Source organism: Malurus melanocephalus, unplaced genomic scaffold, assembly GCF_030028575.1.
Source record: "Malurus melanocephalus ecotype Western Australia unplaced genomic scaffold, MMel_1.1 scaffold_71, whole genome shotgun sequence".
Classification (NCBI taxonomy): domain Eukaryota; kingdom Metazoa; phylum Chordata; class Aves; order Passeriformes; family Maluridae; genus Malurus; species Malurus melanocephalus.
Genome location: NW_026623303.1, coordinates 779,207 through 789,819, shown reverse-complemented (window position 1 = coordinate 789,819; position 10,613 = coordinate 779,207). Strand labels below are relative to the sequence as shown.

The 10,613-nt window shown below is 36.9% G+C and overlaps 1 protein-coding gene across 1 annotated transcript in view; it reads right to left on the bottom strand.

Annotated features, from left to right (window-relative positions):
- GABRB1 (gamma-aminobutyric acid type A receptor subunit beta1) overlaps positions 1 to 10,613 on the bottom strand; it is a 115,877-nt gene that overhangs the window by 43,437 nt on the left and 61,827 nt on the right. The gene's annotated exons all lie outside the window — the stretch shown is intronic.

Genomic DNA, 10,613 nt, shown 5'->3' with positions numbered 1-10,613 from the left:
CTTCCTTCCTTCCTTCCTTCCTTCCTTCCTTCCTTCCTTCCTTCCTTCCTTCCTTCCTTCCTTCCTTCCTTCCTTCCTTCCTTCCTGCCATTTTTTTAGTTGCTGAATTCTTTGGCTCATCTTGAAATGCTTCAGTGGCAACTGCTTTTTCTTGCATCCAAAGGTAGGTAATAAAAAGTTGAAAATTTTGCCTTAAGGTCTTTTAAAACCTGGCTGACACAGGTCTTGTGCCAGTTTAGGCATAACTCCACCTAATATCCAAGAGAAATAATTTGGAATCCTTATGCACTTTAGTAATTCTCTGTAGATGTATTAAATGTATACCCTGGATTGTCAAATTATGTTAAGAGTAGAATTATCTGTATCAGTATCAGTAAATAAATAATTTTAAAAATGAAATATTGCTATGCCTTTCTAGAATCCTGCCGAAAAAAGTAGAAGTGCTAATTTTATAGCTTTTTCATTTACTTCTTTCAGTGAAAGACTCAACAACCTTGTAAGAAGACAAGTAAGCCAGTAGCCAACCATATTTGAAATTATGCCAGCTGGGGTCAATTGAATATTTCTTAGAAAATAATCTGACAATCTTTTATTCTTCTCCCTTCCCTCCACATGAAAAAAGTCTGACTAGAGATGTGTRAAAAGTATTTCTTCAGAAACATTTGTTCAGGTATGGAAATACTTCTTGTACAATAGTTCAGGACTAATAAAACAGAAATTTTGATTATTTTTTTAATTGGACTCCAAAGGTGTCCACAGAAGTCTTCTGGCAGAAGAAAATAATGGAAAATGGATTAAGACATTTTTGAACTAAATCCTTACCAATAAAATCTGTGCAACCTTTTTCTTTGTACCCCTTGACCAGGAGATATTAAAACTAATAAATACAGCATTGGAGATATATGTGTGATTTACCTGGATAACTGTTGAGCCTTGAAAAACCTGCTAAATGTTAGCTCTCATTTTACCAAAAAATAGATTACCTTAAGATATATGGTCCTTTGTAAAAAGGCTTACAATAAATGTGAGAACAAGTTTGAAACACCTGATAACTGCTAATAAACCACAAAATATTACGATTTCCACACTAGATTTACTTTCCAGGTTTGTGACTTAAACAAATATAATAGGAATAGGACTGGAAGGAGATTTATGCTTTCAATATAGCCATTTGATCACACTGTCTCACATAGTTTACAAATCCATCTATCTAAAGACTATGAAAAATGCTGCATTTGCAGTCTCTTGTGACCATGATCTCAGAGGTTGCTAGAGAGGCTCTGCTAAAAGAGACATCAGCTGCATGCAACAGAGCATCAGATAGTTAAACTTCCCAGGCCTGTGAAGTTCCAAGGAGTTCACACTTCCCCAGGTTTCTTCTGCTTGTGCCGTGATATATGGGAGATGTCAGCTTACCTTTTGTATGTAACTTATCTTCTCACACTATAAATTCCTCCATCTGATGTATAGAATTGATGGTAGTATATATATTGAGGGCATATATATTTCTTCTTGGATGACTGGTGTCTTGTTGAACCATGCATATTTTTATGCACATGGCTAGGAAAAGTTTGTCTTGGGCATTTTTTTGTGAACACGAAGAACTGAATATGTGGACACATTGCATATGTAGAAAACACATAGTTCTGCAATAAGTAAGCACAAATAATTTGTGCAGTTTATAACACCAGGTATGTTGATACTATAGCATAAGTGTCAAACACAGAAATATACTACTGTAGTTTATGGAGGAATTAATTTTATATTTTACATTTTATTATACTCATGGGAATCGCTATTATGTGGACTGTGAATTCTCTTGCAGCTACTTTTAAGCCAGGCCAATGATACTTTAGAAGAAAGGCTAATCTTCTTTTTATGTGGAGATATTTATAGAAAAGTGAGGGTTAATGAGAAAATAAATTGCCTGAAAGCATTTTGGATGCATTATTATTTGCATCTTTGCRCTGCCCTCAAAAAAGGGTTTTAATTCATCGTAAAATTATTTATAAACACGGCATTGATTGCCGTAGTGAATTAAATCAGTGCAGGGTTGCTCTTCACATTAACACCCTTAAACACTTCACAAGGTACCAGCCAACCTTCTGCRTGCTGCAGCACAGAGCAGACATGGCCTGGTGGCTCTGGGCTTTGTGAACAAGGGGATGGCTCTGAGAACAGCAGSCCCCACAACCTGGCAGCATTTATTAATTTTCCTGCTACACTTTTGTGTCATTTATGTCCCAGCATTTGTTCAGGATTTCAGCAGCTTTCTAGGCAGTGTTTATTGGGAAAGTGCTTGTCTCTTTGTGAGAGAACTCCTAAATTAAGACTTGTCCCTGTTTTGTATCTAACTGCATTCATCAATTTGGTGTAGGTCTGGTAAAATATTTGCCTAATTTACCTGCCTGATAYATTTATTGCACAGAAATGCAATTGCACAGATTGATCCCTCATCCTATTGCCCTCTGATTTTTGACTGAACAACCATTTCACTGATGTAATGAGTCATCATCAATATAAATTAAATGAGAGTAAGATTGGTTTTAAGCAGCTAAAAACGGACATTTTGTCCTTCAGTATTAATTGGTCTCAGCAGGCTCAAAATGAATAGTAAGTAAGTTGGAAATCTGCAGCAAAGTACAGATTTAGATACTGCCCCTTTAAAATTTTTATTGTTAGGGGAAATTGCTTTTTACTAAATGGCTTTTTAATGAACTTCAGGACCTGGAAAATACACATAATGTAGTATGTACCAAATGTACATTGATATGAAATATACTAAAGTATGTTAACATAATAGGACTCAGCATAGATCTATTTAATGTACCTGTATATAGACTTATATAAAAACTAATCTGTATACACTAAATAATCTGTACTGCTAACAATATATTCCAGCTATCTAAGTTAAATTGCAGTGGTTTTTAAAATGCTTTTGCCTTTTTCTTTCAATAATACAAGTAAGCATTGTAACTGTGTATGTCCATCTGGTGTTCCTTGCAAAGTACAAGCAGCAAGAAATTTGTTACAAATCTAGGATTTCAGGGGAAAAGCCATTATGCAAACTTAAGCACTAACTTCCAGAGTATTCAGTTTAAATACAGGCTGCTTCAATGGTGTAGATCTAAAGGCCACACTGAAACATCAGGAGTTACATGGCTCAGTTGTGAAAAGCTTGTGAGGATTTTCTTTCTGATTACACAGTTGGAAAATGTCTCTGCATCCAGGCTTTTATGGTGTGTAGAAGAGAAAGCTGAGCTAGCAAATACACAAAAGTTCCTTTCTTGTTTAATGCCTACCCCCTAAAAGCAAGTAAGAAGGAAATGCTTGTAAAAACTTGCCTATACTATTACTGCATGAAGTGATTCTCAGAGTGTGTATATAAATTTATATGAAATACCTCTTGATCAAAAGTACTTTAGTGCTACTCTCTGTCATTAAATTCTTTTTTCATTTGATTTTTGTCGCCCAATATGTTTGAGCCAACTATAACAGTGTTATTTATACACACTAGGGATAAGCTTTGGTGTGACTAGAGTTCTTTTAAAAGTAAGATGTAGTAAAAAAAATTAAAGACCATTTAATTTAAAAGTACAATTTTGAGGCMGATTAGATTCACAGTGAAAGAGTAATAATTTCAAAGTATTGTATGATATTTGCATTTCTGATATGGGAGAAAAGGAGGACTTGCTCAGATTTAGTAGGCAGAACACAGTCTGTTAAATAGAGGATAAGAAAATCATCCAAAATCTATTTATACCAAGACAGTTAGAAATGATGTGCTGACTAGAAAATACATAACCCATACTCTGCTGTGTCTTTCAGCTTTAAAATTAAGCATTTGTTAAATATTGTCTAATTATATTTAATTGTTCTTCAGATAGTATTCATGAGGTTAAATAGTTGACATATCAGTTCAGTAATCTGAATTTGATCTAGAATCTGCTTGAATTAAGTGGATCTTTGAAAAAAGCTTAGTGGGCTTTGCTCTACAAAATGCTTATTTAGTTCTTCAAAGTGTTCTACTTGATAGCTGCAATCAATTACAGCATCTAAAGCTTATGTTGAAATTCAAGCCTGTGAAGCCAGTTGTGACTCCACCAGCCTGCTTATGTACTTAACTACTGATTACAAGAGCTGATGCTCATATATTTAAAGCTGAGTCCTTGCTCAGAACTTGTGTGTTTCTGCTGCTTATTTTTTTAAATACTCTCTATAGAGAACAAGTCAACCTGGAGGGTTTCCTTGTCTTCTCTATGCTACATATTAAAAATACTATGTTACATGGAATAAAAAACAAGTTGGATTAAACAGGAGGAAAAAGTTCTAAATTTATTTGATAACTCAGGGTATATGGAGTTTATGAATAGCTGCTCCCCACAGAGCTGTGTTTCTGCCATGTCTGCTGTACCCTGGGGGCATGAGGGGGAGGATTCACTACACATGACCCCGGAGGGAACTCAGTTTGCATGTGTCCTCTCCTCAGGGATGAGGAAAGCACATCTTTTGGGGATGGACAGCTGATGTATTCACCCTGGCTGTTTTGCAGGCTATTTGTGCAAAAATAAGAGAGCAATGCTGTCTCTGAGTTACATCTGGGCCAGTTATACCTGGCCTGGTAGCRAGAGAGGACCCTAGCTTTCTTCCTTTTCTTGTCATTTCAGCCTTCCTTTTCCATTTGTGCTATTTATTAACTACAGATTTGCCACTTAAATTTATTGAGCCTGCCAGCTCCATTTTGTCTTTGATGCTGAATAAAACCTTGGTGTTTTGGAAGAAGTATTTTTGGTTTGCACATAGAAGCCCATAAGCAGCTGGAGGTTTTCTGAGTTACCTGCAGTAGTAAATGTTTACATAAATGATGCCTCTTAAGTTTTAGGTGCTGTACTCACTTTTGTCTTAAAATTCTTCAGCTAGTGTACAGAAAATGTGCTTTCAGTTATATAGTACTATAATGATACCTGTGTCATGTATTCTTAATCAGATGATGTTTAAGAATTATAAAATCCTGTGTTGATTGGTAGGTTTCATTTTGTATAATAAATGAGTGAACTAGTAATGATATTGCATGGAGGTATTTAAAAGATGTGTAGATATGGAATTTAGGGACCTGGTTTAGTGGTTTAGTGGCAGTGTGAGGTAAATGTTTGGATGGGATGATCCTAAAGGACCTTTTCCACCTAAACATAGTAATACTTCTGTAATCATCTTGCACCAGCCATGACAGTTACAGACTAGGAAGAGGAGATGGCAACAGGAATGACAGAGAGACAGACAATTCAAACAGTCTGCAAGTAGCTGAAGGGACAAAGAAGACAATCCTTCTGCCTCAGGATCAATTTGCCATGCCCTTTTCCTCCCTTTTTTTTTCCTTCTGAGTTAAAGGAATGCTCCTTGCAGTGCACTGCCTGTGATAAGGGGTCATGCTGACAGCCAGCAGACACATAKGCTTGTTTAAAGGTCTGTTGGGAAGAAAGTTTGCAGCAGGTGCGGTGTGACCTGTGGCAGGTGAACAGGCATCCACAATGTGCATCTGAACTGTCTCCCTCATCCCTACCCCTTCCTAATAGCTGTACATTGAGGAATGTCTTCATTTGCCTGTGAATCCTTGAAAGTGACCCTCTGAGACTGAAATGTTTTGGGAAGTGTAAGAAACTGTTAATAGTCTCTTGACTTATTTTTGCAAAGTTCTTGYATATTTTTAAGGTTTAAAAATATAAAGGGAGTCCCAAATTGGTTCTCATGACTCATAAAATGCTTATTGCTAAATATTTTGCCATTGATATATATATAAGGAATATATTTTCTAGCATTTTCAAGATTTTAATCTAATAAAATATTACTTTATAATTTGCTCTGTACTTTTTCTGAGGTGAAATAAAGTGTAGCTTTTTATTTCACTATATAGTTGACATGGGCTTTTATAATTTGGAACAGCTGTGGTCTTTTTTTTTTTTTTTTTTTTTTTTTTTTTTTATCTTTTTTTGTTTTTTTTTTTTTTTTTTTTTTTTTTTTTTTGGTCTGGAACTGTTTAAGTAACACAAGTAGGACAATCTATTGAGTATGTGTAAATAGGCTACTTGTTGCCATGACGGGTTGTCCTCAAAAGGACTCGACAACTGACTCCTTAAGGATATCCATGAAGGTATTTAGAGGAAAACCAAAACTTCATAGTCCCAAATCATGGCAATGCAAAAGCAATCCACAAGCCACTAAAATACAACTGTCTAGCAAATTTCTTTAGTAACACTCTCAGCTATATTGCCAAAATTGAGGAAGCAAAAAGGGAAGTTTCCACAAAAACATACTTTCAAGATTATACTTAAAAACTGCACATTCTACATTTAAATACASCTTTTCTTGCATCCCACCTCTAGGATATGCTTCCAAGGATATTGCATGAATTAGTGGTTAGTAAAGCCAATGTTTAATTGATCAATTCTCATTTGTGAATTGGCTGGAGGTGGGTGAATTTGTCTACCAGTGTTTGCATCACAGAAAACTTCATTTGTGAAAGAAATGGTGAAATAAATCCTTATGCTGAARGCAAAGATTATTCTTCCCCTTGTCCTCTTGCAGTTGTAGCAGTGCCTAGGAAAGTGTCATCATCTACTGTAGCAGTATGAAAATGTGGGGTCACACAGAAACCAAAAGTTTCAGATGCTCCAAACCAGATCTTCACATCTTTCACATCTTGTCAGTCCCCATATGCGCAGGCTCCCTTGCCTTGAAATAAAAAATTGCTCTAATGAAAGGTGGGTTTGYGTCTGAAGAAGGGAGACAAATCTGTGCAAATGTGCTGCTGAAGATATGTTTTGCTTCTGAACAACTTGCATTTCTGAAGGATATGCTCCTTCCAACACACCAGATTAAATTCTGCTGTTGGTTATTGTGAGGCAATGTCATGATAAAAGAACAGATGTCTCCAAAGCAACAAGGTGTCATTGCTCTGCTAGTGAAAATCTGAGATTTAAGAGGTGGCATAAAATACTAGGAAAGGATGATTTTAGTCAGAGCTTCCATCCCTGACATCATGACATAAGAATTTGAATACAGAATGCAGTACAATAAATTATTAATGGTTCCTTAAATTTCTCAAACACACATTACATGTCTGGCATCTTATTTGGGAAAGGAGGAGAAAGGAGAAGAAAAAGAAGTAACAGTATGTACTGGTTTAAGAATCTATCGCTTTGGGGGAAGCTTTTAGAGAATCCTGCCTGAACAGGCAATAAAAGTAAAGAGAGACACTGCTAGTGCCAGAAGGGGTAGAGCTAATGGGATCCAATCACTTGTTAAAAATGGGGCAAAAAAAMCCCAAGAATAATCCAGTATTTTTTAGCTCTACTGGCACCAGGAGAGAAAACTGTCCCATACACCAGCCTCACAGTGCTGCAGGTTTGCACATTACCCCAAAGCGATTTTTTTTCTTTCTCTTAGGAAGCAAGTGGCTATACCACAGAAAACGGTAATAGCTGCTGGTGGGGAGTACTTGTCAGAAAGTGAAGAAACACARTCTTTGGGTACATAATAATGAATGGTGACACTCAACTTTCCTGGCATATTTGGAATGAAATTTAGTGGAAATATCACCATGGAGTTAAATGTGTTGTGTGTGTAGTTCTTGGGTGAAAAGATGAAAAAGTTATTTGGTTAGCAATGTCACACATTTTTCACTGCTGTGAAAAATTAACAGAACTGGCTTTTGAAGCAAGAGACATAAGAACAATACGCAATTTTAGAGGTCAGAAGGCTTAGGAGTATTCTGTGTCTGCACAAATTTATAGTCACACAGTGCTCTTTAAACTGTGGGAACAAAGCACCTGAAAGTTACTGGAAGAAACAGCTAAAAGGTTGTTGCRTTCATCATAGAAATAACACAATAATGGAGACATACTGCAGTGATAATGTTTTGTTATATGATCTAGAGCCAGTCCAGTGTATTATGTGCATGTTTCCCTTGTTTATTTATCTGTAAAGCCAAATGGTTAGCCTTGGTTTATTCTTCCTCTGCACTGTTGATGCTGAATATTACTTCAATGACAAACTGCTGTGTACATGGGTACAAGCAAACAGGTTATTTTAGAGTTGTTATGGTTGTTCCAATTTCTGTTTAAAGAAGGCAGTAAAATTTTATAACTGAGCCTGAATGGAAACATTAACTCTGGACTGAAAATAGAAAAGCTGTTTGGGGAACAGGAGGCATGAGAGAAAGGAAGCATTTAAATCATCCTCAAGATATGATTTAAGGCCCTGACTAATTTGTCAGGAACTCAGACTCTGGTTGCAGCATAATTGGTGTTGTCTTTCTTGTTCAAGTCATGCCAGGCCAATGTTCTGTTTTCAGCAAGGAAAATGAAACTCGCAGGTCGCAACCCATGGGAGAGGTTTGGTGATACTGTCTTCATGCTGGCTACTGCACAGAAGCTAAATTAAGGTAATATGCTGCAAAATTTCTTTCCCACTTGTGAAATGAAGATTGAAACTGTGTTCAAATTTCTAACAGACAATGCTGAGTTTTGCCTAAAAACATTTTCTGCAGTGTTTTCTCATGTTTTGTTTCTTATGAGGTATATATGTCATCTGGAATATGAAAAAATGGATACTCACATAAGCTAAAGATAACCTATAGRCCAGCAGAAGCATACTTACTATCATGAGGGAAGTTACCACCCATAACAGATGCAAGTTTAGTGCAATAACTGCAACCTGTTGTATGAAAAAAATTTTAATGTATCTTTAGTTTTTTCTTCTACTCATTTGTTATTTTTGCCTTTGGTTAGATCTTTCTTGTGGGCTGGGGACACTACATGTGTTTTCACTGGCAACTACAGCCCTAACGCTCTTCACCAGATGTGTCTGAACAGCTGCCTTGTCCTTGGAGAAAACATGGTGCATCAGCTTGAGCTGTGAGAAAGACCTGAGAGCCCAGCATGTCTTTCTGCATGTGGCTGGTGCTGGCAACACTGTCAATGGCACATCTGGCAGTGCTTGGCCCTGCTGCACCCTGAGACCCCGCTGCGTTCTCTGGGGTGAGAAGGAGGGGAAGCCCAGAGACCTGGGAGATTCAGAGGATGCTCCTGTGGCAGTGTGCATTAAGGGCATGAGGTAGGGATGAGGGAGGAGAAGGGACTTGCACAGTACCAGACTGCAAGCGTGGGGAACATTGAGTGCCCTTTATATTAATGTGTGATTTTCTGCCTTTTTTGTTTTGKTTTGGTTTTTGTTTTGTTTTCCTACACAAGCAGTGAGGAATTGAATGGGGTATGGACGTGCAGAGCTGCAGCTGTTGCAGGGCTCCAGAACTGCTGTTTAGCTATTCAAATGTGAATGGCTATTCAATCACATGAACAAACAACCTTATTAAGCAAAGTTGACCATCTTTGCTGGTGCACTGGAGATTTGCCTGAGCACCTCTGAGAGAAAGAGCATGGGCAGTATGCTCAGGCAAGGTCACAGCTTCTCAGCCATGCTGCTGTTCTGTGGATCAAACTTGTGATAGGGCTTGTAGCAGGCTCACCAGATTTTGGAAAAAGGCTGTTATTAATACCTGAAGCAGGGCATGTGTGTGGAAGCACATCCACAGCACACATTTCATAGCTCATATTGTGTATACAACTGCTTGTAGAGGAGTGCTTGGCTCTAACGCACATTCTTGCCACTGTCCAAATTCTGGAATATAAATAAGTTTAGTTCCTGGTCTTAAAAAAAAAAAAACAGAATATAAAAGAAAAAAAAAGAAAAAGGAGTGGWGAAATAATCTGAAAATTTGTCAGAGCAGAACAAACATTCGTCTCCTAAACACTGTCCTGCAGGAGTCAATTCAATTGGAAGGAACTGTAGGTCCGAAGGCAGTGAAGACATATTTTTCAAATGCCCAMGTTTAGCAGATGATAATGATAGCCTTTGGTCTAACAGCTAATTCCTCATGGGTCCCTCAYGTTCTTTTTCACAACTGAAGTAGCAGTTTTTCTGTGCCAGAGCAGATCTGGCTCTATTAAAGTTGGTAGCAACTGATGCACTGCCGGTGAATCTTACAAGTTGAAAATCAAAACCACAATTAGCCAAAATAATAGCTTTAATTTCTTTTATTTTTCTTGAGAAGCTTGAACTGATGGGTTGGAAGGCTTTCTTTGCATGGCTAGTGTTGTGTTTTAAAAGGTTATGTTCTTATAGGCTAAGAGGTCATTTTAAAATTCTATTTTGACTAAGATCTAAGTTATACTTTCTCAAATATTGCTTTCATTTTGGATTGCTGCAGCCATTTGTTTTGGGTTTTTTTTTTTTTCCTAATTCTGTCTTATGTACAATTTTGAGGTATTTCAGCTAGGTTTTGTGCTTTGTGACTTCTTTTCTGATTTTTTTTTTTTTTTTTTTCCTAATTCTGTCTTATGTACAATTTTGAGGTATTTCAGCTAGGTTTTGTGCTTTGTGACTTCTTTTCTGATTAACTGAACTATGCTTTCAGRTTTATATTCTCCAAACATTATTTTCACTGTTAAATGATAACAATGATCAAAGGTTGTTTCAGGCAGGCAATACTATTTCCAAGCAAAGCTACCTTAACTTCAAAAATAATACAATAAAGGCCTACTCAAGCTCTGCAGCAA